Raw genomic sequence first — 6,061 nt, forward strand, 5'->3', positions numbered from 1 at the left:
GCAGTGGCCGGATCTCAGCTCACTGCAAGCTCCACCTCCCGGGTTTACGCCATTCTCCTGCCTCAGCCTCCCAAGTAGCTGGGACTACAGGCGCCCGCCACCTCGCCCGGCTAGTTTTTTGTATTTTTTAGTAGAAACGGGGTTTCACCGTGTTCGCCAAGATGGTCTCGATCTCCTGACCTCGTGATCCGCCCTTCTCGGCCTCCCAAAGTGCTGGGATTACAGGCTTGAGCCACCGCGCCCGGCCACTTTTCCTTTTTTTTTTAAGAGATGGAATCTCTGTTCTGTTTCATTGGTCTATGTGTCTGTTTTGGTACCAGTACCAAGCTGTTTTGGTTACCGTAGCCTTGTAGTGTAGATTGAAGTCAGGTGGTGTGATGCCTCCAGCTTTGTTCTTTTGACTTAGGACTGTCTTGCCAATGCGGGCTCTTTTTTGGTTCCATACGAACTTTAAAGTAGTTTTTTCCAATTCTGTGAAGAAAGTCTTGGTAACTTAATGGGGATGGCATTGAATCTATAAATTACCTTGGGCAGTATGGCCATTTTCACTATATTGATTCTTCCTATCCATGAGTGTGGAATGTTCTTCCATTTGTTTGTGTCCTCTTTGATTTCACTGAGCAGTGGTTTGTAGTGCTCCTTGAAGAGGTCCTTCACATCCCTTGTAAGTTGGATTCCTAGGTATTTATTCTCTTTGAAGCAATTGTGAATGGGAGTTCACTCATGATTTGGCTCTCTGTTTGCCTGTTATTGGTGCATAAAAATGCTAGTGACTTCTGCACATTGATTTTGTATCCTGAGGCTTTGCTGAAGTTGCTTATCAGCTTAAGGAGATTTGGGGCTGAGAACAGAGCCCTCAGAAATAATACCACACATCTACAACCATCTGATCTTTGACAAACCTGACAAAAACAAGAAATGGAGAAAGGATTCCGTATTTAATAAATGGTGCTGGGAAAACTGGCTAGCCATAAGTATGTTTATTGCAGCACTATTCACAGTAGCAAAGACTTGGAACTAACCCAAATGTCCATCAATGACAGACTTGATTAAGAAAATGTGGCACATGTACACCATGGAATACTATGCAGCCATAGAAAAGGATGAGTTCATGTCCTTTGTAGGGACATGGATGAAGCTGGAAACCATCATTCTCAGCAAACTATCGCAAGAACAGAAAACCAAACACCACATGTTCTCATTCACAGGTGGGAATTGAACAGTGAGAACACTTGGACACAGGAAGGGGAACATCACACACTGGGGCCTGTTGGGGGGTGGGGAAAGGGAGGAGGGGGGAGGGATAGCATTAGGAGATATAACTAATGTAAATGACGAGTTAATGGGCGCAGCACACCAACATGGCACATGTATACATATGTAACAAACCTGCATGTTGTGCACATGTACCCTAGAACTTAAAGTATAATAAAAAAAAAAAAAATGAGATAGAAATAATAATGGAGTTAGAATACCACCAGAGCAATAATTATTTTAGGCAGAAGCATGAACTATCTTTAAAAATGCTGAGTAAAAATTTGAAAATAAACAGCGTTTCCCCCAAAAGATGCATATTAAACTCAAAATGGGGAAAAAAGTAGCTTTATAGTGCAGAAACTTGGCAGATACCATCTTAACTGAGTGATCAAAGTCAAAATCACCATTAATGATGGTGTGTCTCCTGATATGATGTACTGAGAAGGCAACAGTACCTCTGAGGTTGATACAGTTTGGCTCCGTGTTCCCACCAAAATCTCACGTGGAATTGTAATAATGCCCATGTGTCAAGAGTGAGACCAGGTGGATGTAATTCGGTCACAGGGGTGATTTTCCCCATGCTATTCTCATGATAATGAGTGAGTTCTCATGAGATCTGATGGTTTTATAAGCATCTGGTATTTCCCCTGCTGGCACTCTTTCTCTCTCCTGCCACTCTGTGAAGAGGTGCCTTCTACCATGATTATAAATTTCCTGAGGCCTCCTCTGCCATGCAAAACTGTGATTCAATTAAACCTCTTTAAAAAAAAAAAGAGAGAGGGAGTCTCACTCTGTTGCCTAGGCTGGAGTGCAATGGCACGATCTTGGCTCACTGCAACCTCCACCTCCTGGATTCTAGCAATTCTCCTGCCTCAGCCTCCTAAGTAGCTGGGACTACAGGCACACCCCGCTATGCCCAACTAATTTTTTGTATTTTAGCAGAGATGGGTTTCACTGTGTTGCCCAGGCTGGTCTCGAACTCTTGAGCTCAGGCAATCCACCCGCTTTGGACTCACAAAGTGCTAGGATATTTAAAAAAACACACATAGCTGTTATACTCCTCACTTCTTTAACTGGCCTTGATGTACAACCTTAAGGTAATTAATTAAAGTTTCTTCTGTACCTGTGATTATTTCTTCCTTGTCATTTCCAGAGTTTACCTGTGTTTGCTTTCTACTCTTTTCCTTGAAAGTCAGCTAAAAGTCTCTCTCTCTCTCTGGATTTATTTATTTCAGGATTTTTGCAGTGTGATCAGAGCATAGTTTTGTTATTTTTACATTTCAAATATTACTTATATTTTTCTCTAAAGTCTAATATTCGATAACTTCTGTGAGTATTCCTGGGGTGCTTGTCTAGAAGAATTAATATTCGGTTTTCAGGCAAGAAGCAATGTGTATGTATATATAAATATGCATATGAACCCATGTGATAAATTATGTCATTTAAGTTTTATAAATTTTTATTTTTTTCTACTTACTCTGTCATGGAATGAAAGAAAGAAATAAAAATGTTAGATTATAAAATTTTTATGTCCATTTCTCAGTATTATAGTTTCAGCTTCTAAAATGTAAGTACTACATTATTTGATGCATACATATGCATAAGTCTTAGTTCTTCATTGTGGACTGCACATTTTGTCATAATGTTCTATTTGGGAATTATCTAATATATTTTAAAAAGTTTTATTGGGATATAATTCACATATAATACAATTCAACCATTTAAAGTGTATAATCCAATGATTTCAGTATATTTATAGATACGTGCAATTATACTGACAATTTTAAAACATTTTTATGATCTCAAAAAGAAAGCCTGAAATCTTTAGGTATCACTCTCCTATTCTTCCCTGCCTCCCTCTCATCTGAGCCCTAAGCTACTACTAATTTACTTCCTGTTTCTGTAGATATACCCTTTCTGGATATTTCATAAAGTCTTTTGCAACTAGCATTTTTGCTTAGCATAACATTTTCAAGATTCATCATCCATATTGTAACATGTATCATTCCATTGTGGTCAGAGGAGACACTTTGTACTATCTAAACTTTGTTAAATTTAGCAAGGTTTATTTTTGGCCCAGCATAAAGTCTATTTTGGAGAATGCAGAAGAATCAAGACAAACGTGTGGTCTACTGTTGTTAGGTGTAGTCTATAAATGTATGTTAAGTGTAGTTGCTTTGTAGTGTTGTTCAGGCCTGTTTCCTTGTTGATCTTTGGCTGAACTGTGTTCACTGGAATACAATAGAATATTCAAGTTTCCAAGTGTTTTGTTGTTGTTAACAATGATGATAAACTCCCTATTTCTCCTTTCATTTCTGTCAATTCTTTCCTCTAGTATTTTGGTAGTCTTTTATTGTATACAAGCTTGCAATTGTTATGTCTTCCTGATGGATTGACCTTTTCATCATTATTAAATTTTCCTTTTTATCTCCAGTAACATTTGTTTTTGTTTTAGAACCAAATTTGTTTGATATTAGCACAGTGACTCCAGCTTTTTTATGGTTGCTGTGTGTATGATCCATCTTTTTCCAACTTTGATTTCCGGTGTAGTATTTTTGAGTCTAGAATGTGCCTCTTGTAAATAGCATATAATTGAATATTTTTTAAAATCCCATCTATTTCTGTCTTTTATGGGGTTGTTCAATCCATTTACATGTAATGTGATTATTGATGTAGATGAATTTACAACTGTCATTTTACTTTTTGTTTTCTAAATGTCTCATTCTTTTTGTTCCTCTATTTTCCCTTTATTGCTTTCTTTTGTATGGAGTGAATATTTTCTTATGTGGTATTTTAATTTCTTTAGTGATTTTCTTTTTACTTTATTTCTTGAGTTATTCCTTTTGTGGTTGCATCAGGACTTTAATTATAAACACCAAACTTATCAAAACCAGCTTCAGATTTATACTAACTTAATTCCAGTGACATAGTTTTTGTGCTGTTATAACATTTACAAATGTTACAAACCCGCAATAAATTGTTATAAACAGAACTTTATGATTTTATACCTTTTAAAGAATCTAAAAGAAGAAAAGAGAGCAAGTATATATTTATAGATATTGCTATATTAATCTCCTCATTTATCATTTCTGGACCTCTGTTTCTTCCTCTGGATTCAAGTTACCATCAGTAACTTCTTTCACCCACCTCCTTTGTGCTGTGTTTGGCAAATACATTATTTTTTTTTATGTCATAGGTCAAACAATTCACTATATACATATTTTTTTACAATTACTTTAAAAATAATTAATAGAATAAGGGACAGAAATACACATTTATAGTATTTATAATTACAAAATTATCATCCCCATTGCTCTTTATTTCATCATGTGAATTTGAATTACCATATGGTGTCACTTGCTTTCAGCCTGAAGAACTTCCTTTCGTATTTGTTATAAGGCAGACCTCCCAGCAGCATTTTCACTGGTTTTTTTTTTTAACAAAAATTCTTCAGTTAACTTCCAGTTTTTGAAAGACAGCCCTGCTGATTATAGAATTCTTGATGAACTGTTGCTTTCATTTTGAGCACTTTGAATGTTTTCCCATTGCCATCTGATCGCCATTGTTTCTGATGAAAATTCAGCAGTTAATTGTATTGGGGATCTATTTAAAAGACAAGTTATTTTTCTCTTGCTGCTTTCAAGATTTTCTTTTTTCAGCCATCTTCTTGTCTTCGGTTATTAGCATTTTTACCATGAGGTGCTTTTTGTGGATCTCTTTCTATCCTACTTGAGATTCTTGGCTATATAGATCAATGTTTTTCAATAAATATTGGAAGTGTTTAGTCATTTCTTCAATTATTTTTATCCTCCTTCCTATTTATTCTCTCCTTCTGGTTCTCTCATTACAGATATGTTGGTTTCCTTAATAGTATCACACATTTCTCTGAGGCTCTGTTCACTTTTTTAAAGAATAATTAATAGACTTTATTTTTAGTACAATTTTAGGTTTACAGAATGTCATGCGCGTCCGTGTGAAGAGACCACCAAACAGGCTTTGTGTGAGCAACATGGCTGTTTATTTCACCTGGGTGCAGGCAGGCTGAGTCCAAAAAGAGAGTCAGCAAAGGGAGATAAGGGTGGGGCCGTTTTATAGGATTTGGGTAGGTAAAGGAAAATTACAGTCAAAAAGGGGTCGTTCTCTGGCGGGCAGAAGTGGGGGTCACAAGGTGCTCGGTGGGGGAGATTTTTGAGCCAGGATGAGCCAGGAAAAGGAATTTCACAAGATAATATCATCACTTAAGGCAAGGACCAGCCATTTTCACTTCTTTTGTGGTGGAATGTCATCAGTTAAGGCGGGGCAGGGCATTTGCACTTCTTTTGTGATTCTTCGGTTACTTCAGGCCATCTGGGCATATCTGGGCAAGTCACAGGGGATGCGATGGCTTGGCTTGGGCTCAGAGGCCTGACACAGAATATTTAAGGATATAGTACAAAGACTTCCATATACCCACTCCACCCAATTCCTCTACCCTAGCACACAATTTCCCCTATTATTAACAGTTTGCACTGGTATGGCACATGTGTTACTGTTGATGAACTAATATTCATACAATATTATTAACTATAATCAGTAGTTTACCTTAAGTTTCTATGAACTCTAAGTTTAAAACTGTTTATACTTTGTGTTATACAGTTCTATGGGATTTGACTAATTATGAAACATACCTATTACTGTATTTTCATACAGAATATTTTTACCACCCTAAAAATCCCTTGGGCTTAACCTGTTTATCTCTCTCCCACCTTCCACCGAACCCCTGACAACTACTGGTCGTTTTACTGCCCCTATTCTTTTGCCTTTC

The sequence above is a fragment of the Rhinopithecus roxellana genome, chromosome 13, assembly GCF_007565055.1.
Source record: "Rhinopithecus roxellana isolate Shanxi Qingling chromosome 13, ASM756505v1, whole genome shotgun sequence".
In the NCBI taxonomy this organism is placed as follows: domain Eukaryota; kingdom Metazoa; phylum Chordata; class Mammalia; order Primates; family Cercopithecidae; genus Rhinopithecus; species Rhinopithecus roxellana.